The sequence below is a fragment of the Bos grunniens genome, chromosome 1 (assembly GCF_055505025.1).
Source record: "Bos grunniens cultivar Pamir isolate PY7600 chromosome 1, Bosgru_T2T1.0, whole genome shotgun sequence".
Classification (NCBI taxonomy): Eukaryota; Metazoa; Chordata; class Mammalia; order Artiodactyla; family Bovidae; genus Bos; species Bos grunniens.
This window is the reverse complement of record NC_141165.1, coordinates 1,214,408-1,241,883: the sequence shown is the minus strand read 5'-3', so window position 1 is coordinate 1,241,883 and position 27,476 is coordinate 1,214,408. Positions and strand designations below refer to the sequence as shown.

Genomic DNA, 27,476 nt, shown 5'->3' with positions numbered 1-27,476 from the left:
ATTCGAGGAATGAGGAATCTGTCTTCTCATTTGCACTTCCTTAGAATTGCAAGAAGACCTGAATAATCTGAAACTTAAAAAAATACTTTAAGCAAAAGTTAGCCACACATTTTGCTGTATCTAGCATCATGGCAAACCATTTCAGCTAAATATTTAGTTTATCTTTTTCTATTTTTATGTATTGACACAATTTTATTAAGTATAATTACTGTCCCTGAAACTCTTTTCCTATGATCATCCTCTCTCTTGATTTTTTTAGAACAGTCATTTATTTCCTTGGGAAAGATAAAACTACTTGCAAGTTTTAAATTTGCAAAATTACCACTTGCCCAAATAAAAATTATACTGGAGAAAGAATAATGCTACTGCACTCAAAACATAGTGTGTTTATTTGGTACATTTTCTGCCTTATTTGTTAGGTATATTTTATAGTCATGTTAACTTCTTACTCTGTTTTATTTTGGGCAATATCATTGAAAAAATAAGGGACCAAACAATAACCCTAGCAAGCCCCCTTAGTTAACCACCATTCGGTATTATTATTATCCTTATTGACTTAATACTGTAGTGGAAAATAATAAATCTTGAAACATCATCTAAAAATTTCTCCCAGGAAAAATTAAATATATGACAATAAAAGCCTATAACATAACCTATAATTTATCAGTTGCTGTATTATCACAGAACAACATCAAAGAAGTTAATAATGCTTTTTATCACCTACTGATGCTTTCCCTGGGTTTCCCTGGTGGCTCAGTCAATAAAGAATCCACCTGCAATGCAAGAGACCAACTTCAATGCAGGAGACCTGAGTTTGATCCCTGGATCCGGAAGATCCCCTGGAGATAGAAATGGCAACCCACTCCAGTATTCTTGCCTGGAAAATTTCATGGACAGAGGAGCCTGGTGGTCACATGGGGTCCATGGGGTCACAAAGAGTCGGGCAACACTGAGCGACTAAAGTACTACCAGAGACACTTTATTATTTGGCATAATAGGATATTTTTTCTTTTTCATATTTAAGAGGTGACCTCTTTGTCAGGATTGAAAGACAGTAGTGGACAGTTAACTGAAAGTTTTTCCTCGTATGCAGCATAATTTTAACAACTACTGGGAAATACAAATCTTTTCACATAAAACTACCCTAGCATATATTTACTCTTGAAGTATGTTCTTCTGGTAAACTGAATGTAAATGAGACTTAGAAAAACTAAGAACTTTGCAAGTATTGAATATGTGTACCCCATTTAGGGGGAAAAAGTAATTCCAATGAATTTCTTTGACTCAGCATATAGCCGTACTTCTCACTTGAAACAGTTAAACATACACACACACAATCTTAACATTATGACTGCATAATGTTTTATTTTTACACTTTTAATGTACTTAAAAAATTATTTTCAGAGTCGACAATTGCTTTAAGTACATGAATATTAATCTGGACAAAGGGAAGGTATAATAACAGAACACATAAGTGCATATTTTAAAAAACAGTTTTTCAGTGTGACAAATATTTGCCACAGGGTACCATTTGAGAAAAACACTTTCGTTTTTTTTTTTGAGTATATAAAACTTTCAAAGAAAAGTGTCCGTTTCCAAACAAAGTGGTGCATTAGCCTACATTTTCCAGTCACATCAAAATTTGGCCGGAAAACCTTTTTCCCTTTGGGGTTAGTGAAACAAGGTCGAAGCTCTAAAGGAAGTCTGTAGCCCACTGGACTCTGTCAAGGAGCTTCCAGTCCAAGTACTCAGAAATAATGGAGGCTTAGACACTCACTCGTATTTGCATATGTTTTATGTATTCCTGCGCAAAGTGGTCCAACGACATTTGTTAAACTGGAATGCTTCCTGTACAAAGGCAGTTCTTAATGGCTTTTCGTCTTTATAGTTTCTTCAAAGTATGTAGATCTCATAACATTGGAAGCACAAAGAGAAGGTAAGGTACCCAGTGCTGCAGGAAGGGAGCACAGTGAAAAAGGGGGCGCTGGGGACTTCCTGAGTCTTTTCTGGGCTATAGTGTGGAAAATATCATCAAAGGCATGTAGCCGATGGAAAGAGTGAGCTCCGCCATGTGTGGGTCTGTCTGTAACGGGCTGTCCCAGGGAAACACTGGCAGAATCACCTAGCGCTGCATAGATGTCTCCCCACAAGCGGCGATTTGCAGAGGCTCGTTTGTGTTTCACACGCCACGGGAAGTCGCTGTTACTCCCGTTCTTTATGTTCGGAGGGATGGTTCCCGAGCTGGGTTTCTGCTTCTGGGCAGGGAACTGCCGCGCCCTCGGTGACTTGCCTTCTCACGCGTCCTTTAGGTCAGACATCAGGCAGGGACCAGCTGGGCCCTGTGCCCAGGGCTTCATAGGCCACAAGGTGGCAACCAAGTCATCAGCTGAGGCTCGAGGCCCTCCTTCAAGCTCACGTGGTTGTTGGAGGAATTTAGTTCCTTGGGGTTTTAGGACTAAGGCCTCTGCTTTCGTGCCTGTCTTCAGCTGGGGACTTGTTTCAGCAGCTGGTTTCCTTTGGGCTCCTGGTACAAAATCCCTCCCCAGGCGCTCTCACAGCAGAGCGGCTTACTTCTTCACGATGGAATGTAAGTCAGCCATAAAAAAACACTAAATAATGCCATTAGCAGCAGCATGGGAGGATCTAGAGACTGTCATACTGAGTGAAGTAAATCAGAAAAGGACGACTGTCGTGTGTTTGTCTAGAATGCGGGATCTACATAAGAAGATAAATAAACGTATTTACAAAACAGAAATAGACTCACTGATTAGAAAATAAAATTACGATTACCAAGGGGCAAGGGTGAAAGATGAAAGTGGAGGTCACTCAGTCATGTCTGACTCTTTGTGACCCTGTGGACTCTAGCCTGCCAGGCTCCTCTGTCCATGGAATTCTCCAGGCAGAATACTGGAGTGGGTTGCCATTCTCTTCTCCAGGGGCATCTTCCCAGCCCAGGGACTGAACCCAGGTCTCCCACATTGCAGACAGAGTCTTGACAGTCTGATCCACCAAGGAATATTCCCAAGAATACTGGAGTAGGTAGCCTATCCCTTCTCCCGGAGATCTTCCTGACCCAGGAATCGAACCAGGGTCTCCTGCATTGCAGGTGGATTCTTTACCAGCTGAGCTACCAGGGAAGCCCAGCGGGAAACAGGGAGAGGGATAAATTGGAGATTGGGACTGACATATACACACTACTATATAAAACATAGATAAGGAATAAGGATTCACTGTACAGCACAGGAAACTCTACTCGATACTCTGCAATGGCCAAGACGGGAAAAGAATCTAAAAAAGAGTGGATATATGTATCTGTATAACTGAGTCACTTTGCTGCAGAAGCTAACACATTGTAAATCAACTATACTAAAACAAAACAAAACAAAAAAAGCAAGGATGCCTTTCTGTTAGGAGCTCACCTCCATCAGGTCCACCCAGAATAATCTCCCTTTTGATGTACTCAAAGTCAACTGATGAGGGATCTTAATCATCTGTAAAATCCCTTCTAAAATCACATGACCTGTCCATATGCAAAAGGGATTAGATGAGGTGTCACACGAGGGGTTGGAAATCTTGTGAGCTGGCTTAGAATTCAGTCTACTAACAGTGCTGTCTCACTGCTGTCCCATCACACAAAGCCTAACATTTTCACATCCGTCTTCCTGTGAAGCAGGTTTACTGAGCACAGTCTCTGTAATTCTGTATGCACGTGAGCACGGTCTCTGTAATTCTGTACGCACATAAACTTGCATCTGAATCCTGGTGAATATATGGCCCAACTCACGGGGCTGAGGGTGTTTATTTATATTTGGTGAAGATGTGTGAGTCAGCGCAGCCTAGGACGTGTTTTGTCAGCTGTGTTATCAGATTCTTCATTCTCTGATCTAGGAAAAATGTGGGAGACATAAGGATATTTTCAGAATATTAATCCCAGTCTTTTGACAGTGTGCACACTCTTTCCAGATAAGGAGGATTCCGTGGGGGTCTGTTGGTCTGCGTACTGGAGGGTGAGCAAGTCCACAGCTGTGGCTTCCGTCTAGGATCCAAGACGAGTCCTTGTGCCCTGAGCTGACCAAGCTGTTTCCACGTTATTTACCTTCAGAACCACTTGTGTAACTGGGCCAGTATGTGGACTGTTTTGAAGCAGTATGTTTTCCATCTCTTTTTTATGCCTCTAACCATGTTTCAGATTTTAAGAAACTCCACATTATGCACTGTGTGTTGAAGTTGACTATGTTAAATTAAATAATTTTCTTTGCATAAGCTTTATCCCAAGTTTACGAAAACATAGAAAAGAAGAAAAAAAGAGGGAGAGGGAAGAACAAATTGAGAAGAGGGATGAGGAAGGAGGGAATTATTTATTTTCACTCTTTTGACTTGAGAGATGAATTCTTTATCCTGCAAAAGACTTATCATGTAGGTTCTCAAAACTTTCCTGCAATGAACAAAGTGTTTGATTTATAAGAATTTGGATTTAGGTATTTACCAGAAACCGACTTCCCTGGTGGCTCAGTGGTAAAGAATCAGCCTGTAAATACAGGAGATGTAGGTTCGATCCCTGGCTTAGCAAGATCCCCTGGAAGAGGGCATGGCAACCCACTCTAGTGTTCTTGCTTGGGAAATCCCACGGACAGGGAAGCCTGGTGGGCTACATCCATAGGGTTGCAAATGAGTCAGACATGACTTGGCTAACAAGACATGCGTTTCTTTGAATGAGTGAGATATACTAATAAAAGAAAAATTTTGCTACCTGACCTTTAAAAGTACCAGATAATTTTGTTTTGACATCATCATACATGATGAAGAGCATGGAGAGGTAAACATGTTAAGGATGGGAGCTATACCCCAGTGTATTTTTCCTAGGCTCTGGCATTTGGTGTTGCCTGTAGACCAGACACGATGCTCTTCTGGGAAGGCGCGTTCTCTCTTAGGACGTCTTTACTTTATTCAGTGAGTCCAACATTTCCTCGAGGACATTTAATCCACGCTGACTCTATACAAAGCCATTATGCTAGGATCCTCGGGGTAAATCAGGCTTGTCCTTCTCTAAAAGAGGACAGGAAATGTATGCACAGATCCCATTGTCGGGTCGGATGCGAGTGTTCAGCAAGTGAAGGAAAGGGCTGTGCGCGTTTGGCTGGGGGAGGAATAGCTTCTCCAGGGGGCATCACACAGTAAATGACTTCCGGGTGGGCATGCTTGGCTCGTATAAGATAAGGGCAAAAAATAATCTTCCATTTACTTTGCCGACTTGTGTAGCACTTGTCACTGAGCCTAGGAAACTGAAGACACTCCTTTTTTTTCTTTTTTAAACTCAAATATAGGTGATATACAATATTATATGTTACAGGTGTACAATATAGTGATTCGCAAATTGCAAAGGTCATATTCCACTTATGGTCATTATAAAACATTGGCTGTATTTTCCATGTTGTACAGCATATCCTTGTAGGTTATTTTTTACCTGAAGATTTGCACCGTCTTAATCCCCTCGCCTATACTGCTCTCCCTCCCCTCCCTCTGAAAGTGTTCATTCTTTCCAGCTAGAGATTACTTGCAGCTTCCATGAGAGTTTGCGATATTTTTCAGCTTCTACCCATTAAGGGTTACAATACTTGGTGTCTGAATTTTAACCTGGGCTCTCTGAACGAAGCTGAGAGTCTCAAGCTCATGGGCTTCAGTGGGAAAGAGCTACATTGGCTTGGTCTTGCCTTTGAAAAAGCAAGATATTATTTTATTGTGTGTGTGTGTTTATCTGGCTCTTATGTCTAGATGCTTTGAATTAATTCTTATAGGCTGTCCAAGTGTGTAAACCAAATCCCTAAGATCCTTTTTCTTACTGTGTCTTAATAAAGCCTTCACACTTGAGCAAGGGTCCCCTATTACGCAGTGAAATTGTGTGGTATTCATTTGTTTATGGATATCTGCTTTGCCCACAAAGCCAGCTTTCCTTAGGAAAGGGGAAGATTGATTTCTGACTGCGTGGCTGAGTGCCTTTCTCCCCCAGGGCTGCTCACCCCTGTGTTGTTCTGTAGGACTATGCCTGTGAAAAGGAAAAGTAATTGAGGGTGTGCTAGCCCCGGTGAAGCGACTGGAGAAACGCCAACCCTCAAAGGGACAGAACTGCCACTTCTTCAGAGACAGTAGGAATAGGCCCATTTGCTGATCCTGTCTAAACACTGTTTTTAAACCCATTTTGGTTTAGCAGCGCCTGCAAACAAAAACGATGAGGTTTCAACTTCATCTGTGGCATAGTTCGTACTTAACAACTGCAGCAACTGAAGAGTTTTCTCAGTAATTTAAACAGTCAAATGTGGTTCTTGGCTTATAAATTCCCTGGAAAATTAATTTTGCTTTCCTTTTTAGCTGTTAATACAACTAACTATCTCCCTTAAGCCCTTCAAAATTCACATGACCCCAAGTGAACAAATAATCTTTTCTAGCCCAGGAAACCTATTTGTTCTCTGGCACCGTAATTGGCATCCCACCCACCCATCTCTTCAGGCTGGAGCTCTGAGCTAGCCCGAGCGGCCCGTCCATCTCAGGGGTCATCAGGCTTGAGGTTTCACGTGGAAATGCCATGATTTGGTGCCTTGCTTCTCTCTTGCTGCTTCTGCTTTAGTTTGGATCCTGTTTCTCCTGGGCATGATGGCAGCTTTACTCTTCTAGACTCTTGCGGGCATAAGCCTCTGTCTGACCCACTTGTGGCCCCTTTCAGTCTGCATTGTCCCGAGAGTAATTTTCTGTAAAAGCAGTGTCATCATTTAACCCTGTAACAGACGGTTCCCTGCCACCTCTTAGAGGGGCTCCAAAGCCCTCAGTGTCATCTGACCCCAAGGCCACTCTCAGAATCCTGTCCAGCCGCTGCCTCCTAAGGCTGCAGACACCGTCACCCGGAACCTTCCGGGTCTCTGCCTGGCACCTGCCCTGAGGCTGCAGAGAGTCAGGCGACCTTTTCCCTAGCTGCCACAGTGCCTTGCTCAGGCCGTGCCTTAGTCAGCTCTTCTGTGTGTGCTGACGACCTGCTTTCAGCACTCAGCCATCAGCTCCTCCCAGCTTCCTCTCTTGGGCTTATGCTGGGAAGAAAGTCTGTGCTCAATAAATGTTTCTTTGGGTAAAAGAATTCACATTTCTTGAAGACCAGGTTTGTATATTGACTGCCTTTATTGCCTTTCAGTGATAACTGCTGCCCTATTTATACAGAACAATGTGCTTAAATGTAGTTTTGAAACATAATTCTAGACTGGCTTCTAGCCCTTCATTTCCACATGGGTGAAGTGCTAATTTCTTTTACGGAACTCTGATGGTAACAGTGACTCCCACTTGGGGCCTGTCTGCGTTCCTGCTGTGTGGCTGGCTGTGTGGCTGGCTGCTGCTTTATCTGTTCCTACACAGCCCGGCTCAGCAAGGAGGCAGGCACGTCAGCACCCTTTCTGTACCAGATGACAGGACTCAAGCTCCGAATTTTCCCAGTGTTATCATAGTAGCTTGTGATTTTTCTACTATAGCCTGTGATTTTTCTACTATATCACACTGCCTCTAAAATGTGGTTTTTTTAATAGTAAGTATAAACAGGCTGGGGCAATGTGTGATGGCATTTCTAGTTTCTGACTCTCGCAAAAAGGGATTTCTGCTTTAAAGAGTTTAGCCTTTTCTGGTTCATATACTGTTTTCCCTTTTGATACTTGTCATTTAAGGAATGTTTTTCGATTGGCACTTAAGACTTGTATCTGGAACTACTAAGTGCACTCACTTGCAAAGCAGTTTTGCTCATCAAAGAATATCTACTGTCCATTTTTTTTTTTTTTCTGACACATTGTCTTATTTTATTCAAATAGCAGTCTGCTCACACGTGGTCCAAGAACACTTGAATAATAAAGCAAATATAATCACATGTTAAAAATTGGTCTTCAAACATCATAGCCAATGATGCCACGCTTGCCTATGATCTCGCCAACATAAAACCACATCCACACCTCAGTGGCCACCAAACCATTCAGTAGAGCTTCCTTAACAGTGAGCTGTTTGAAGCTACCGGTTTTAGCACTGTTGATAATTTTTTTCAAGCTCTGAATTGCTGTAGGGATCTCAGCAGGGGTTGGAGGAACCAGCTCAACCTTGGCATGGTACCAAAACGTGGCCAATTGAGGCTTCGAGTAAGTCACAGCAGCGTTGACCAGTGCCGGGGCCTTTTCCGCGAGGTTACGGACAAACTGGGCCATGGTCCTAGGACGGAGAGCCCGTCACCCCGACTGGCCGGCTGAATGTCACCCGCCTTACTGTCCATTTTTTTAAAAGAAAAAATTAAACCCATCTTCTTTGAGATTTTGGTCCTTAGCATTTGCTGACTTTACAACTTTCTGTGGTGTTTTTGTTGTCAGGCTAAGCTTTCTATAGAAGATATTCTAATTCTTATTGCTGTTATAGTGACATCTTTTTGTATTTTTACACTACTCATGTCTTACACAGGAAATTCTACTTATTTTGAGTCAACTTTTATGGGAGGAATATATTCTCCAGTGTTACCCATTTTTCAGTTCAGTTCAGTCGCTCAGTCGTGTCCGAATCTACGACACCGTGAACCTCAGCACACCAGGCCTCCCTGTCCATCACCAACTCCCAGTTCACCCAAACTCATGTCTGATGAGTCGGTGATTTCATCCAACCATCTCATCCTCTGTCGTCCCCTTCTCCTCCCACCTTCAGTCTTTCCCAGCATCAGGGTCTTTTCCAGTGAGTCAACACTTCGCATGAGGTGGCCAAAGTATTGGAGTTTCAGCTTCAGTATCAGTCTTTCCAATGAACACCCAGGGCTGACTCCTTTAGGATGGACTGGTTGGATCTCCTTGCAGTCCAAAGGACTCTCAAGAGTCTTCTCCAACACCACAGTTTCAAAAGTATCAATTCTTCAGCGCTCAGCTTTCTTCACAGTCCAACTCTCACATCCATACACGACTACTGGAAAAACCATAGCCTTGACTAGATGAACCTTTGTTGGCAAAGTAATGTCTCTGCTTTCCAATATGCTATCTAGGTTGGTCATAACTTTCCTTCCAAGGAGTAAGCGTCTTTTAATTTCATGGCTGCAGTCACCATTTGCAGTGATTTTGGAGCCCCAAAAAATAAAGTCTGACACTGTTTGCACTGTTTCCCCATTTATTTGCCATGAAGTAATGGGACTGGATGCCATGATCTTCATTTTCTGAATGTTGAGCTTGAAGCCAACTTTTTCACTCTCCACTTTCACTTTCATCAAGAGGCTTTTTAGTTCCTCTTTACTTTCTGCCATAAGGGTGGTGTCATCTGCATACCTGAGGTTATTGATATTTCTCCCAGCAATCTTGATTCCAGCTTGTGCTTCTTCCAGCCCAGCGTTTCTCATGATGTACTCTGCATATAAGTTAAGTAAGCAGGGTGACAATACACAGCCTTGACGTACTCTTTTTCCTATTTGGAACCAGTCTGTTGTTCCATGTTCAGTTCTAACTGTTGCTTCCTGAGCCTATTTTAACCTCAACCCAGAAAGCTGTTTCTACTGTGACTCCACGAGCGGTGGAGGAGAGTGAGTGTCTTGGGGCTGCAGCTTTCGTATTGCGCTGTAACTTTTGGTTTGAATAAAAGTAATATGGTTAAGTAAAAGATAATGATAATAGCTATTTGCCTAACATTTCAGTATATCCGTTCTTTCATTCCATCGCTTGAATTACTTTTGAACTGATCGATAAAAAGTGGCTTCCTATTGTCATTTTTAAGTACATGTATTTATTGTAAGGGAAGCTGAGCATTATTTAATATATTTAAGTTCTATTTAAATTTCCTTTCCTGAGCATATTTGTTTATTCATATTCATTACCCTTTTTTAATTAAATTGTTTCATTCCCTTTTTGACATTTGTGAGCTCTTTACATAGTAACACATGGAGCACTTTATTAGTGATGTGAATTGTGTATGTTTCCTCCAGTTTTGGTGGATTTTAGCATTTTTATGTAAATAAATTAATCAATTTTCCTTTTATGATTTCTGTGTTCTGTGCCATACTTAAAGAGATGTTTTCTATTCTGAAATTATTAAAAAGATATATCCTATATATATGTGTTCTGTGTGTTCTACCGTAGTTTCATTTTGTATATTCATTTTTTCTACTCAATACATTGTGTAATTTGATCTATTGAGTACAATGTAGGGATCAGATTCTTCCTTTCTAGATCTGTATCCATTTTTCTAACAATATTCTTCCATAATTCTCTTCCATGCTGATTTTAAATGTCTAGATTATCATGTTCTACATTTGTCTGTGTAATTCTATTTTTGACTTATTACATTCATTTATCTTCTTCTTAATGTGTAGTTTCAGTTTTAATTATAGAAGTTTTATGTGTGTTAAAAGTCTCATTCTATTCTGTTTCCCCTCCAGAATTTTACTTGGCTAATCATACTTATTTGGAAGTCCACAGGAACTTAAGAATCAGATTATCTAGTGGGAAAAACCCCTCATGGTATTTTTAATGCAATCTCCTGTAGGAAAATAACATTTTTATAATGTTGAAAATTCATATCCAAAAATTTGCTGTATATTTTTATCTTTCACATGTTTTTGGGGGGATTCTCAATAAAGGTCTTGCATATTTCTGGTTTATTTGATGCCTAGTAATTTTATCTTTGTAACTGCTAGATAAAAATCGATTCTTTCCTTCCACTGGTTAGTGTTTCTAATGCAGTCATGTTTATTTATTTGAAGCCTATTGATTCTTACATTTTTTATTTTTCTAACCAGTCAGCTTACTGAGTTTCTATTATTCTTTGTAATAATTTTGCACTTGGATTTTTTAGGTTTTTAGATAAGAAATAATATTGCTGTCAAATAATAAAAAGTTTGCTTTATTTTCAATTTTCACAGCTGTTACTTTTGTCCCTTTAATTTTTCTGTTGTCTAGTTGTTTTGGCTAGTATTATAAATACTAAAAAAATGGTGATGATAAAGAACATCTTTCTTGTTTTTGACTTCAATGGGACTTATTTTAGTGTTTTTCTAATAAGAATTTTTCTGGTTTTTAGTTTGAGAAATATTTTATTATTAAGAGATTTTGTTATGTGTTCTTATTTTATCAAGCAGTTTAATCAATTCTTTTCATAACCTTTCAAGTAATTCTGTGGTTCTTGTTGAATCAGTTAATAGATTCTTTTGACAGATTTTATAATTTCAACTATCTTTCAATAAAAATTTCTTGAATGTCTTGCTGGTTTTTACTTGTTAATATTTTATTTAGCACTTCACTTAGAATTTTACTTGTTAGTGTTTTATTTAGAATTTCAGAGTGTGTGTGTGTGTGATATTCATTTTTTGTATGTGTATGTTATTGGCTTTTTGGTGGGGGGATCCACACATCCATATTTTTGCCAGTTTTAATGTGGTCTCATTGGGTTTAATATTGGTACCAGATTGTTCTTAATTTAATATATTATCAGTCACTGTTACATTAAAACAAGTCAGGATGGACTGGTAGGTCTCCAGTTAGTTCTGCAGCTTCGGCTCATGGCAGTTTTCTAGTGGTGTCTCAGATGTCTGTGTACTGAATGCAGTCCTTACTTTAATGGGTCCTTAAATCTGAAAGATGCCCAGCAACATCACATATCTTGTATCCTGGCATTTTCCAGGTGAAAGATATGTATGCATGTCCTTTCCTAGAACAGCACGCATGTTGCACAACACCCCCCGTAACACCGTGTCTTGCAACATGCGTGACGCTACAGGCCCACAAGCTAGTGCGCTCAGTAGGAGACATGGGCTAAGCGTGCATGAGCGTGTGACATTTGTATCTATCGTGGGCACCCATACTGGGGCAGTGTTACTGACCCCTTAACATCAAAAGCCACAAATCTGCTGAATAAGCATCAGCATGTTTTCATTTTTTAAATTAGTATCTGATGTCAGGAAATTGTGCCTGCAAGTGACAATTCATCCCAGAAGGTAGCTTGGTCGTAATTGCTGTGCACCATTGTTACCTAGTTCAGATTCATACTGCTTGCTGCACAACAGGTCAGTAAGTCAAGAGACGAGTTGTTGCGGCAAGGAGTATTGATTGTATTTGAAAAGCCAGCAGACGAAGAAGATGGTGGACCAGTGTCCCAAAGAGCCTCTTACCTGAGTTAGAATCATTCAGGCTTCATTTATCCTTAAAGGGTAGGAGGCTGTTGCAAACTTCTTGGTGCAAAAGTCCTTTGTTCTTGCAGCTGTCCTTGTAAGTCTGGTACAGTGTTCCTAAAAAACTCCAAGACAATTGTTCTTTTCAGGTCTACAATTTGTTAATCTCTATGTGAATGGAAAAGTGTTATACCTTTAAACTTCAGAGCCTCAACAATGGGTATTCTGTGTATTTCCGGCTCTAGGCAATGTTCTTTTACAAATGTCCGGAGTCAGCTTGACTAAGCTGGGGCCACACAGCACAGATTAGAGGGAAAGGAAAGGAAAGGAAACAGTCGCTCAGTCGTGTCCGACTCTTTGCGACCCCATGGACTGTAGCCTACCAGGCTCTTCCCTCCATGGGATTCTCCAGGCAAGAGTACTGAAGTGGGTTGCCATTTCCTTCTCCAGGGGATCTTCCCCACCCAGGGATCAAACCCGGGCCTCCCGCATTCCGGAATAGGCAGACGCTTTAACCTCTGAGCCACCAGGGAAGCCCAGAGGTAAAGGAACAGACCCAATAAGTTTGCTCTTCTCTACTGGGGCATGATTTTCCATTTAGATCAAAGAATTGATCTTCTAAATGAATTTCATTCACTCATTCTTTTTTTTTTTTTTTTTGGTGAAGTTTATAATGGTATAATTCACATGCCATATATATGGAATTTAGAAAGATGGTGACGATGACCCTATATGCGAGACAGCAAAAGAGACACTGATGTAAATAACAATCTTTTGGACTCTGCAGGAGAAGGCGAGGGTGGGATGATTTAAGAGGGTAGCTTTGAAATGTGTATATTATTGTATGTGAAGTGGATCACAGGTCCAGGTTCGATGCATGAGACAGGGTGCTCAGGGCTGGTACACTGGTGACCGAGGGATGGGAAGGGGGGGTGGGAGGGGCTCCAGCATGGGGAACACATGTCCACCCGTGGCTGATGCATGCCGATGTTTGGCAAAAACCACCACGATATTGTGAAGTAGTTAGCCTCCAATTAAAATAAATATATTAATTTTAAAAAATTACATGCCATGAAATCATCCCTTGTAAGTATAATTCAATGAGGTTTACAGAAAACCTGTAGTCATAAAACTACCACCACATTCAAGATAGGCAACGGTGTCTTCCCCTTCCCACCAAAGGTATTACCCTCCTCCCACCTCCAGTCTCTAGGGACAACTAATTTATTTTTTCCCCTTCTTATAGTTTTACCTTTTCTAGGATACATGGCTACTGTGAAACCGTATAGCGTGTAGCATTTTGGTGTGGGCAGGGTGCTTCTGGCCTCTTTCACTTACCATAATGCTTTTGCAGTTAATTTTTTTGCATGTGTCAGTAGCTCTGTTTTATTGTTGAAAACTTTGTTCAGTTTTAAATTTGAGTTTCCTGGTACACAGAAAAAAATGAAGCAACAGTGGGTTAATGTATTGATTCAATAGTAGAAGAACTTAGTGTTCATACCATCAAAGTTTTCTATGAAAAATTGGTTAATTTTAATAATACTTGAGTTTTTGCATCAAATTCATGGATGTAAGTAAAGCTTTCCCAAGCTTGTCTTACAGAAGATAAATCATATATTAAGTGTTACTGTAAATTCAGTTAAATGAATCCTTAAAAATAAAATTACTTGTTTTGTGGTGACAAGAAAAATGTAAATTCTGATGGAGTATAGTGTCATAGTGAAGATGACACATGTCAAATTAAAAAATATATGCAGGAGGAAGAAATGTGCTTCAACTTGGTTGTACATTTTTGTGTCCAAAAAGTTGTATATTCTAGCAATCATTGGAGAAAGAAATTCATGGAGAAGAAAATGGCAACCCACTCCAGTATTCTTGCCTGGAGAATCCCATGGACAGAGGAGCTTGGTGGGCTACAGTCCGCGGGTCACAAAGAGCCGGACACGACTGAGCAACTTCACTTTCACTAGCAATCATTATAGAGGCTATAATGCTCATAATTACCAAATATGTTTATATGTGAAGAATTTATTACAGCAGTCACACTATGTGATAATTGTTAAATACAGGAAAGCATGTGGTGTGCAGAACTTGGTTTTTCTTTTTATTGCCATCATCAGCCAGAATTTTAAACTGTCTGAGCCTTTGAATGAATGCTTTGTAAACAGCCTAAGTGCCTGACAATTATTATTCTTTTCTGAATGAGCCTTTTGTATTTTCTTTTCATTTTGTTTGAAATCACTTGAAAATATTTAGTCAAAGAATTTAATCAGCAGAGTATTAAAAAACTTCATTTTAATGGATAGCAAGTATTGTAAACCAAGGTTAAAGACAGGAGAACTGTGAAATGTATCACTAGATAAGAAAGGGGGAAAGTGAAACAGTAAGAGCTCTAATTCTGTGCTAGATTTAAGAATTTCCCTTGGGAATATTTGGAATAATTTAGCTTGGAAGACTTTGCTTCTGTCTTTAATTGGGCACATTGCTCAGTACTGAAACTGAACACAGTTGAAAAGTTCTGTCATTTTGCAGCACCTACATTTGACAAAACACTAAGAAGAATCACAGAGATCCTTTTTATGACAATTTCTTGTATGGTAAAATTTGTATTGTACCTTTTTTGAAGGTAATTTCTCTGAGTAATGAAAGAACCAATGAGAGATTTGGACTGAGATACTTAGATGCTCAACATAAAAAGTAGAGGTTTTCTCACTGCAGTAAAATATTGGGGACAAATAGAATTGAAACTATTCTGTGCATAGCAGACTTTATCATGTGCCTTTAAGGTAGTTCAGCAAGTACAGAGCATTTTTTCAGTTAAAACTTTTTATGGTCTATAGCAAAGAGTTAATTGAAGATGCCTACAATTTCAAATTTATTAAGCATAAAATGCACCACTGAGGAAAATTACAGGAAATTTATTTATTAAAATAATAATATAATATAGATACAAGAGAGATATTATTTAGATTAATACCAGCAACTTAGTGTAAAAGACAAATATCAGTTCAGTTCAGTTCAGTTGCTGAGTCGTATCTGATTCTTTGCAACCCCATGAATCGCAGCACGCCAGGCCTCCCTGTCCATCACCATCTCCCGGAGTTCACTCAGACTCACGTCCATCGAGTCAGTGATGCCATCCAACCATCTCATCCTCTGTTGTCCCCTTCTTCTCCTGCCTCCAATCCCTCCCAGCATCAGAGTCTTTTCCAATGAGTCAACTCTTCGCATGAGGTGGCCAAAGTACTGGAGTTTCAGCTTTAGCATCATTCCTTCCAAAGAACACCCAGGGCTGATCTCCTCTAGAATGGACTGGTTGAATCTCCTTGCAGTCCAAGGGACTCTCAAGAGTCTTCTCCAACACCACAGTTCAAAAGCATCAATTCTTCAGCGCTCAGCCTTCTTCACAGTCCAACTCTCACATCCATACATGACCACAGGAAAAACCATAGCCTTGACTAGATGGACTTTTGTTGGCAAAGTAATGTCTCTGCTTTTGAATACGCTATCTAGGTTGGTCATAACTTTCCTTCCAAGGAGTAAGCGTCTTTTAATTTCATGGCTGCAGTCACCATCTGCAGTGATTTTGGAGCCCCCAAAAATAAGTCTGACACTGTTTCCACTGTTTCCCCATCTATTTCCCATGAAGTGATGGGACCAGATGCCATGATCTTCGTTTTTTGAATGTTGAGCTTGAAGCCAACTTTTTCACTCTCCTCTTTCACTTTCATCAAGAGGCTTTTTAGTTCCTCTTCACTTTCTTCCATAAGGGTGGTGTCATGGCTATGTATATAACAAATGTGTGAAAATATAATGAAAAATCATTGTGTTTAGGTTATTTTATTTCTGGTAATATATAGATGCCATCTCAAAGAAATAATTTTATGTTTCAAAATAATTTTGGGAAAATGGAAGTCTATAGGTTCACTGATATTGTAAAACGAGTCAATAAAAAAAAAAGATGTTATAATCATTATATAATTTTATTCTTTGATACCTATTTTCACTTTCAAAGGCATCCTCAAGTCATCATATGTTATGCCCACCTCATAACAAAATCTTCAGAACTCTTTGAAGCCACTTTTTGCCCTGCCTTAGGTCTCCAAGTACAAATGTTTTTACATTGGACTTTTAAATTACCTTTGAGATTATCTTCTGTGATAGATTGATGAAGTTGAGGAAAAATTTATCTCCCAATTTTAATTGTTAATATAAATAAAATTAAAAAATAAAAATAAAAGGGTTTATATAACACTGTCAGCTGTTTCTTTAATTTTGATATACCAGATACCTTGAATGGAAGTGACTTGGGTTTCTCTTGCCCTGTGATTGTTCCTAAAGATTTTTATTGTCTCCTTTTTAGAGAAAAGGAGGCAGAGGATCCTAGAGAGCCTCAGGATTTTGCCTCAGACTATCACATAATTGAAAACCCATATTCTTCTTTCAACTTTACTCTGATTACATAGAAAGAAGAAAAGGAGAGGAGAATTGACAGTTAATGAAGCACAAGCTGGAATCAAGATTGCCTGGAGAAATGTCAGTAACCTCAGAAATGCAGATGACACCACCCTTATGGCAAAAAGTGAAGAACTAAAGAGCCTCTTGATGAAAGTGAAAGATAAGAGTAAAAAAGTTGGCTTAAAACTCGACATTCAGAAAACTAATATCATGGCATCTGGTCCCATCACTTCATGGGGAATAGATGGAGAAACAGTGGAAAAGTGAGAGACTTTATTTTCTGGGGGTTCCAAAGTCACTGCAGATGGTGACTGCGGTCATGAAATAAAAAGACGCTTGCTCCTTGGAAGAGAAGTGATGACCAACCTAGACAGCATATTAAAGAGCAGAGACATTACTTTGTCAACAAAGGTCCATCTAGTCAAGGCTATGGTTTTTCCAGTGGTCATGTATGGATGTGAGAGTTGGACTATAAAGAAAGCTGAGCACAGAACTGATGCTTTTGAACTGTGGTGTTGGAGAAGACTCTTGAGAGTCCCTTGGACTGCAAGGAGATCCAACCAGTGCATCTTAAAGAAGATCAGTCCTGGGTGTTCATTGGAAGGACTGATGTTGAAGCTGAAATTCCAATACTTTGGTCACTGGATGCGAAGAGCTGACTCTTTTGATGCTGGGAAAGATTGAAGGCTGTAGGAGAAGGGGACGATGGAGGATGAAATGGTTGGATGGCATCACTGACTCAATGGATGTGAGTTTGAGCAAACTCCAGGACATAGTGATGGACAGGGAGGCCTGGTGTGCTGCAGTCCATGGGGTCATAGAGTTGGATACGACTGAGTGACTGAACTGAACTGAACTGAGTAACCATGTATCCAATGCTGTTTTTGATATTTCATTTATATTTCATTTATATTAGTTTATTTAATCACTACAATTCTGCAAGGTAGATGTTTTTATTCCTACTTTGTGGATAGGAAATTAAAACCCAGAAAGGCTGAATAAATTGTCAAAATGACACACTTTGTAATTAGTGAAGTTGGAATGGATACATATTGTTTTGACTATAGCATTTTGTGTTTAATAAGATGACAAGCACTTGGAGCTGAATCGTAAGGCATGCCGTTTATCAGGGTTAAGACCTTAGTGGTTAGGGTTGACTTCACTTTGAGACACGAACCTTTTTTGTGCTTTTAAGAACATGTCCTTTGGGAAACTCAATTAAGAAAGTTACGAGTAGCATGTTCTCCAAATGGCATTTGGTGGATTACTTCAGCAATGGTTCTTTTTATGTAAGGGGTCGTGGCCACTGGCGTTGGTCACTTGGGTGGCACACATCCAGAGCTGCTTGTAGAACATGTAACATTTTAAAACTGCCTCTGGCCAGTCAGTGGCTGTGTAGGAGCGGGAGGAGGCGTGGGGAAGGGTGGGATTATAAAGAAGTGTCAGGAAGCTTTCTGGGGCCTCTCTGGTGACTCAGAAAGTAAAGAATCTGCCTATAATTAGGAGACACGGGTTCTACTCCTGGGTCAGGAAGATCCCCTGGAGAAGGAAATGGCAAATAGATGGGGAAACACTGGAAACAGTGTCAGACTTTATTTTTCTGGGCTCCAAATTCACTGCAAATGGTGATTGCAACCATGAAGTTAAAAGACGCTTACTCCTTGGAAGGAAAGTTATGACCAACCTAGACAGCATATTAAAAAGCAGAAGACATTACTTTGTCAACAAAGGTCCATCTAGTCAAGGCTATGGTTTTTCCAGTGGTCACGTGTGGATGTTAGAGTTGGACTATAAAGAAAGCTGAGTGCTGAAGAATTGTTGCTTTTGAACTGTGGTGTTGGAGAAGACTCTTGAGAGTCCCCTGGACCGCAAGGAGATCCAACCAGTCCATCCTAAAGGAGATCAGTCCTGGATATTCATTGGAAGGACTGATGTTGAAGTTGAAACTCTAATACTTTGGCTACCTGATGTGAAGAGCTGACTCATTGGAAAAGATCCTGATGCTGGGAGGGATTGGGGGCAGGAAGAGAAGGGGATAACAGAGGATGAGATGGCTGGATGGCATCACTGACTCAATGGATGTGAGTCTCAGTGAACTCTGGGAGTTGGTGATGGACAGGGAGGCCTGGCATGCTGCAGTCCATGGTGTTGCAGAGTCGGACATGACTGAGCGACTGAACTGAACTGAACTGAAAGCTGTTAGAATGCTCTCCTGGGCATAGGGGGAAGGGTAGAATTATAGCTATAGTACTAGGAATAAGACACACTTATTCAATATTCTGTGTGTCACAACTTCTTGATGAGCAGCCTTTCTGGCATATTATTAGTTGTACTGATCCAAACTATTGCATAGAGGAGCCTTGAGAAACAAGTGAAATTGACAATGAAGCTATTGAAATTAACAACACAGAGTAATTGTTTGGCAGTAAATTCATATCAATGTTCTTTTTATCGGTAGTACAGACTTGCCTGCTCTGTTAGTTGTCTGTTGGTTAACATAGCTGGCAAGTTATGGGCTGGTTGGGAGGTCAGCTAATCCACGATCCAGCCTGGGCTTAGCTGTGCTGCGCTGGGCCTTTGACTAGGCTCACTGGCTTCTGCATCTTCAGGGTCTGCCCCGTCTGGTTGGTTCACGGGAAGCTGACCCGGAGGCGTTTCTGCTCCATACGTCTCTCTGTATATGCTGATCTGAGTCGGATTCTGTGACCATGGCAAAGGCACCATAAAGCCAGCCCAATAATAGACTTATTAAAGACTTTTCTTATCATGTTTGCTAACATCTCAACGGGCTTCCCTCATAATTCAGTTGGTAAGGAATCCACCTGTAATGCAGGAGACCCGGTTCTATCCCTGGGTCGGGAAGATCCGCTGGAGAAGGGACAGGCTACCCACTCCAGTATTCTTGGGCTTCCCTGGTGGCTCAGCTGGTAAAGAATCCACCTGCAATGTGGGAGACCTGGGTTCAATCCCTGGGTTGGGAAGACCCCCTGGAGGAGGGCAAGGCAAACTGAGTCATTTGGGCAAACGTAGCTGAGGGAATAATGCTCCTCCCACAAGGAGCAGGCACAGAGAACGGAGCACCGGAGTCAGTAACAGCACGTGCTTTGTTAATATTATCTCTGTGGGGGTGGGGCATGCGTCTTTCAAAAATGAAAAGTTAGTTCTTAAAAAAAGTTTGGCTGTGTTTATTTTCTTTGTAAAATGACAGTCTGGTATCTTTAAATGGCTTTATTTCCTCACATGGTGTCAAAATTTAAACAGAATGCCATAGAATAGAAAATGTGTGATGTTACTTATTCGATTTATGAAAATGTTACAAAAAGACAGGGTCCGAATATTGGGTTGGCCAAAAAGTTCGTTCGGACTTCTCTGTAAGCTGGTGTGGATAAACCTGAACGAACTTTTTGGCCAGTCCAAAATTTCTCTGTAATGAGAAAGCACACACGTGAAAAATACACGTTTGTGTGCTGTTCTGCACAGGTCACCTACTCCGACAAGAGTGGAAGTCACAGGACCACTGCAGTCTTCCCTGTCCTGTTGATGGCATACTTCTTGTTCCTACGCACAGGTCCTTGGACACAGTTAGAATATCAAGTGCGTGTTGAATGAATGAAACTGCAAAATGCAAAGAAGTCCATTCTCATCATTTAAACGATTTTTTTATAAAGGTATTCATTCATTTACTTAACTGCACGGAGTCTTGGTTGTAGCATACAGGATCTGTATCTCTGACCTGGGATTGAAGCTGGGCCCCTGCATTGTGAGCTCAGAGTCTTAGCCTCTGGATCACCAGGGAAGTCCCTTGCCCTCTCGTTTAAAGGTTTCATGAAGTCAAGGACTTTCCTAGGTACGTGGAACCAAATTTGGTTAAATTACCCATGCTGGAATGCTATCTGGAGAAGGAAATGGCATCCCACTCCAGTATTCTTGCCTGGAAAATTCCGTAGACAGAGGAGCCTGGCAGGCTAATCAAACAGCAGACACAGTCATACCAGACCTACCTACAATAGTAGGGTGGGGATAACAAGAAAACCAATAGCTTTCTTTGAAAGTCAAGTTGAAGATGGTGGTGGTATATAATTTTAAATTCTACACTGAAATGGAAGGCAACAAGAGATACCTAGAATCCTTAAGGAATGTTTAGGCCCTTAACAGTTCTCCCAGTGTTTCTGTAACAAAGTCACTGGTGTGTGCTGTTTGACACAGGTGACCAGACCACTCATGCTTAGTACGATAGGGATGAAACTCCTCCAGCAGTTCAGCTGTGGTGCTGGACGTCAGTGGCAAGTGACCAGAAAGATTATAGCCAAATGCCTCTGCTTATTAGATACCTTGATATATCTATATAATACTTCCTAATTTTCCTTGTTACAAGTGCCTCTTATTTATTCTTCACATACAATGAAGTAGGCATGGCAGAAATTTTATCCCCATGCTACAAATGAAGAAATTGAGTATTAATTATATCACTGCAATTCACCTTATTCGGATTTCACCAGTGTTACATGTACTTATTTGCATATGAGTGTTTAGTTCTGTGCGATTTTATCGCACGTGTAGATTTGTGGAACAACCACACAGTGAAGCAGTCAAGATACAGAACCATTTTATCACAAGAATACCCTCGTACAGTCTTTTTACCATCACAGCTACCTCTCTCCCTACCCCCAGCAACCTTTAATCTGCTCCGTGTTTCTATAATTCTGTCATTTCAAGAACATGGTATCAGTATTAGAATTCAATAAATATTTTTTGAGATTGACTGTTTTTCACTTAGCGTATTTCCTTGAGGGTCCATCCATGTTGGTAAAGTTGATACACACATTTATCAGTAGTTGGTTATGTTTTATTACTGAGCAGTGTTCCATCTATTTGTTTTCTAGCTCCAGCTTCTCCATCTGTAACTGGTATGGAGTTGGTTCTTAAGTTGCAACTCTAAACATGATTTGTCTGAACAAATGCTTTGAAAAAAGGCTGAAACACTCACAAGGAGTCAACAGACCTGTAAGGTATAAACCTTAGAAAACTGGTATGTGCTGCCTCAGGTGTTTAAGTGTAACCCCAGGCATCTAAGTTGTTTTCAAATATGAAGGATGAAGTGTAACAGCTTTCATTGATGTGTTTAGAGAAGGTGCCTCATTAACAATTTTCCTCAGAACTTGTGGAGGGGCTGAATCCTCATCTCTCAAATAAAAATAGAAAAGAATTAAAAATATAATTATGAGATCAATGCCCTATCTGCCTTTTAACCTGACCTTCAGCATCTTTAGGGGACTGATATTCACCTGTCCTCCTTGTCCCCCTCCCCACCCCTCTCCCAACTAGAGCAACTCTGTGATCATCTGCTTTGCATGTTGAGCTTTGCATCAACTTTCTTTTGAGGAATGAGTTTTGTGGCGGAAATTCTGAAGACATCAGAACTGTTACCTGCACATCCTGTAACTGTGATTGTTTTACTGAATTACCTCCCCACCCAACGTCACCCCCTGTTCCAACCCACTGTTACAGGGTCAGTCCTCTCCTTCTGCTTGGGGAAAATCTGGGTCAAGTTCTGTGACACTTTGGGTCAACACCAGGTAATGGAAAGGTCTTTCCATTACTGTAGCTTAGGTTAACGAAGATGCGGTGCAATGTAATAGCCGCAATTTCCGTCTTCCTCTGAAATGACACCTGCTTCCCTCCCACAGCAGTGGCCCAGTTTGGCCTCTGTTGTGGGACAGTCTCCTCTTTGCCATCCATTAGACTGTCCCAGGCTCTTCCAGGGCTGAGCCTGGAGGAGAGAGGAGAGATACCGGGTGGAGAAGTTCTTGGCTGACGAGTATTACCATAAGCTGCGGGCATTTGGGAGCAAAGCCGAAGTGAGGTTGCTACCTGCTGTTCCAGCCAAGTGGTAGAAGCCATTCTGGTTGGTCACTGCCCTTTTCTGATTGGCTGATGGCTGGGCCATCTGAGCATTAAATCTTCAGAACATGACGTGTGCTTTGGGGTCATGGTGATGTTTTTCTCTCTGGGGACACTTTTTCAGTTCTTTAAGACCTCTTCCTGTGCACACACAGCACACAGAACACGTCCCAGGGGCTTTATCGCCTGTTGTTCTCTTGACCTGGGATGCCGTGTTCATCTTTAGCTTATGACTCTTCATCCCTGAGACATCCAGTGTATACCTTCTGCTTCTTCTAAGGGGGTCACTTCAGCCCTGCGGGGCTCCCCCTTGTACAGGATGTTGGACAACCCCACACTGGTTCCCTTGTTGGCCTGGATTTTGTAGAGTCCGCAGGGAACACCTCCAGACTCCTTGCTGGCCATGGTCAATACAACAGTCTCTCTTAACTGCACCAGCAGAGCTACTGGTCAGCCACTGGCGCTCACTGTTTAGACTGGTTTCCCCAAGTTTCCAAAGGACACTGTGTGTTAGTAAAGGCTGGTTTCCTGGGCTTGATGAGAAAGCCAAGCCTTTTTTTCCTCTTGAAACCACCACCCTTAACCTCCCAACCCCACCCTTTTATAACCTCACTGTGGGTGAAGGGTTCAGAGTGAGCAAAACCAGTTTTGCTGACCTCATTTAGAAATCCTGTGTACAGCCTCTCACTTCTTTTGGTAATGTGGGGACACTACCACCTAATATTTTAGGATATCAACATAAGTGGAAAATAAAATAGATATATCTTATTATCCTGTGGTATAACAAGCATACCAGGCACATGCTTGTCCTCCAGTAAATGGGTAGCTCCAGCCAAAATTGATCTTCTGGAGCCTATCAGGGATGAGTAGATTTTCTCCTGATGACTAAAAGATTGTGTAAGCATATCTTTTGGTTTTTTGTCATAGAACTTTAACATCCATTTTTTGTTTTATATTATGTTGTTGAAAAGCATACAGAAATGCTTTATTACAGAAACACGCATGTTACTTCATTTGTCTTTCACAAGTACCTGGGTAGTTTAGGAAGTGGTTCGCTGTCTTTCCATTTAAGATCCAGGGGGAAGATTCATACCCATGTGTCACAACATCATAGTCGATGTCCTTTCCTTATATCAGTTTGTGTTAATATTTTGTTCAGTTTTTCTGTGAGACCCTTAACTCGGCATCGCTCCCACCTTGCAGATGCGTCTTCTGAAGGACAGGCACCCGGGTTCCGGGTGAAGTGCATCTGCTGTGCCCTAACCTCCTGTGTCTTTCTTTCCTTTTTTTAACAGGTTCCCAAACTCTGTCCGAACACTGTACACTCACTCACACACACCACTATCTATAATTTAGCTTCAGCTAATTGTTAATTGCTGCCAAGGTATAATATCTTATACAGTGTAATAGCTTCTCAAATCTTAAAGAATTTACAACAGCTTTCAATACCAGAGAATTAGATGGGGAAGAGATTTTGGAAATGTTGTGAAATGGATTGCATTTTTTCTATCAACTGGCATCAGAATTCTCAAAGTTCGGCCTCTCCTGGCAAATATATGAGTCCTTGTGGCATTTATTTTAAGGACAGATACCATTTCTAGCCACAGAGCCTCTCACTTGCTCTAATCTCATTTATTTTTATAAATTGTATGTATTTTTGTGGATCATATGAATAATCTCTGTTTCAGTTCATCTTACAAATAAACATAAGTTTTAAGAAAACTTGGGTTGTTTTGCTTGCTGAGAGACTTTATCACTGGCTTAGAGTTTTCTAGGTTAAATTAGGTCCTTTAGGGGATGCATCTCATATATTTTGTTCTTACTCATTCATTTCTGTATGGCTGCTTATGACTAGAAGGGTAAAAAGTAAGATTCAGAGAAAAATTAATGACCCCTCCTTGCTATGTATTTTTCAAGTTGTCATATGGTAAGTGTTGATGCAAATAGTAAAGATACATAGCTTTCCTTCATTTCTGCTTCAGTTTTCACATAGATATTTGGTAACTTGAATCTGTAAATAAGCCAACCAGGATTAAGTTGCTGTGAATGACAGATCTCCTCTGATCACTAAATTCACCTGAATGATTGCATGTATTTTTAAATTAGTGTCTGTGATGCTTTTTGAAGTGAGCAGGAAAGCGTGATGATTGCTTCCATTGCCAAGTTTACAGAGAAAAGTGAGAAATATCTCATTAACCCAGAGTGAGATATGCTTTGGGTAGCCTCTGTAAAGTGAGGAGCTGAGATGGTTTTTGAAATCTAGAATAGCTCACAGGTAATTTTTGCTGTGTTATTAACCTTGAAGTTTTCTCTGCTCACTCAGTTGTGAAGGATCGTCGTTTTCAATGCACTCAGGAACTTGACAGCATTTCCACTGAAAGTGTGGCACGGGGGTCATCTCATCTGAGCAGGCACTCCCCTGTCTCTGTCATGCAGGAGCCAGCAGGAAAGGCTTGGGACTTCTACACAATTGCTGCCTGTCAGTGGGGTCTCCCCCTAAAGCAGTCTTTCCTTTTGTCCTGATGTTTGTTACTTTGCAGTAGGGGGAATACTTTGACTTCCTTCCTGGATGGGGAAGGAAAAAGCAGTACTATTGTAAATCCTTCCTTCTCTTCGTACCTAGATTATCTTAACAAACATTTTATTTGGAACTATAGCTTAGAGAAAGAGGTAGCCCTTAAGCTGGTATTATTTTATTATTATTACTTTTTACTTATATATTTATTTCCCATGCAAGAATGCATACTCCTTGGAGATGATCTTGTCTTTTTTGATTTTCTTTTATCTTTGCAGAATGTCAAAAACATGACAGATATACAAAAAATATTTACTAAACTTTTAAGCTGATCAGTATGAAATTAGAATTTTAATGTTTTTCTATTCAACTACAAAGTATTTTTTTTAAGTGAAAGTGCTAGTCGTTCAGTCGTGTCCAACTCTTTGTGAACCCATGGGCTGTCCGTGGAATTTGCAGGCTCCTCTGTCCATGGATTCTCCAGGCAAGAATACTGGAGTGGGTTGCTATTTCCTTCTCCGGGCGTTCTTCCTGATCCAGGGAATGTACCTGAGTTTCACGCATTGCACAGATTCTTTACTGTCTGAGTCACCAGGGAAACCCACTTTTTTTTTAAAGACCTGATTTACTCATTTATTTATAAAACTTCTTGGCTACATGGCTTGTGGGATCTTAGTTCCTCAGCCAGGGGTTGAACCTGTGCCCCTGAATTGGAAGTGCAGAGTCTTAACCCCTGGATTGCCCGGGAGGTCCCTCCGAAGGTTTTTTTTTTTAAATTCCTGAGTCACTTGTATTCAGGAATCATTACCATCAGCATTGGCATAGCCATCATTACACCTCCCACTTCTTGGTCTATTATTAAGTCCCAGTCAGTCTACTAAGCGAGCTTTATACATAAGCTCATTTATTTCACAGCAACCTTATGATGTTAACCACATTTCCATTTTACAAATGAAGACACCGAAGTTCAGAGGCATCAAGCAATCTGCCCAGTGTCACAGCTCATAAAGTAGCAGAGTCCAGACTGAAACTCGGGCCTGTCTTATTTTAAGCCGGAGCTACCAGATGGTCATGGAAGGAAGTATCCCCACCCCACCTACACAAGTCTTCCTTATTTAAATATGTATTGATTATCTACTATGTGCCAGACAATGTGTGAAAGCTTGTACTTGCCCAAGTGCAGAAAGCAAGGTGTCATTCAATCAATCGAACTGCTTTATTTTTAGTTAAAACTGTGAGATAGATCTGTTGTGTCTACGGCACACTTAACTTCTCATTTTTCAGTTCTTTGCTCAATTTGTAAACGTCGCATAGAGATAAAGGATTTAAAGAAGAGGGGGCCGGGGAGAAAGGCAGAACTCGGTGTGGACATATACATCAGGACAGGAGGGCACGCCGCGTCACTGCGGTGAGCTGTTCACCATGTATGATTCAGGAGAAAAGGACATCGCATTTAGACCAGTATCTAAATAAATTCACCTAAGAACGAGGGAGTTATGTATGTGACTGTGATTCTCTTGATCACTGCGTAGTCCATATATTGCAATTCATTCTCAAAGAAAATAGTCCTTTTTGCTCCCCCAAGACTGACTTGCGCGCAAGTTCTCGCCGCTGGCAGGCTTGGCACCCAGGACCCCAGGCAGCGCCGCTCATCTCTGATCTGTGCTGGTTCCCAGCACCTGTGTTAGACTCACATTCCTCTCCTTCCCTGTCGCCACTCTCACATCGCCACATTTCCTTCCTTCTCTCGTCTGTGCCTAAAAAACAGAGAAAGGAAATGGGGAGGGACAGACACCCTGAGACAGACTTGCCCCTCTGCCCTGTCCCTGGCGCCCCTCGAGGCCACCTCTCCACACGGTCTCTCCGCTCAGCCCAGCGTGTCTGACAGCTTCACCCCTGACCTTGGTACCAGCCCTTACACAACAACTCTATTTTAAGGATTTTCTGTAGATTTTCAAATATATTTGGGCAAATACATTTTTAGACAATAAACATGGTGATTTCCTCTAAAATTGTATTAAAAATGCCTCCAAAGTATTTTATAAACATAATTAAGTTTTTACATTCCTCCTGGCAAGTTCATAAATCTCAGTGCCCCCTGTACTTTTAGGGAAATGAAAAAAGTACCTTGGGTGAAGTCACGCAAGCCAACCAATAGTTAAGGGTTTACTTTAAAAGCTCTCATTAGTAGTTTTTGATTTGCATTTCTCTAATAATTAATGTTACTGAGCATCTTTCATGTGCCTCTTAGCCATCTGTATGTCTTTTTGTAAAACTGTCCATTTAGGTCTTCCATCCATTTTTTTGATCTGGCTGTTTTTTTTTTTAATATTGAGGTGCATGAGATGTTTGCATATTTTAGAGGTTAAATCTTTGTTTAAATCCACAAATATCTTCTCCTATTCTGAGGGTTGGCTTCTTGTCTTGTTTACAGATACTTCAATTTAAAAAAAAGCTAAT

At 40.8% G+C, this 27,476-nt stretch overlaps 1 protein-coding gene and 1 pseudogene across 3 annotated transcripts in view; one reads left to right on the top strand and one right to left on the bottom strand.

The window, feature by feature from the left end:
- The window catches only part of KCNH8 (potassium voltage-gated channel subfamily H member 8), a 492,266-nt gene that overhangs the window by 2,412 nt on the left and 462,378 nt on the right, over positions 1–27,476 (top strand). The window lies entirely within an intron of this gene.
- LOC147378841 (ATP synthase F(0) complex subunit g, mitochondrial pseudogene) lies at positions 7,857–8,277 on the bottom strand (annotated as a pseudogene). Its single transcript, XR_015152103.1, has one exon. The product of XR_015152103.1 is annotated as an ATP synthase F(0) complex subunit g, mitochondrial pseudogene (transcript).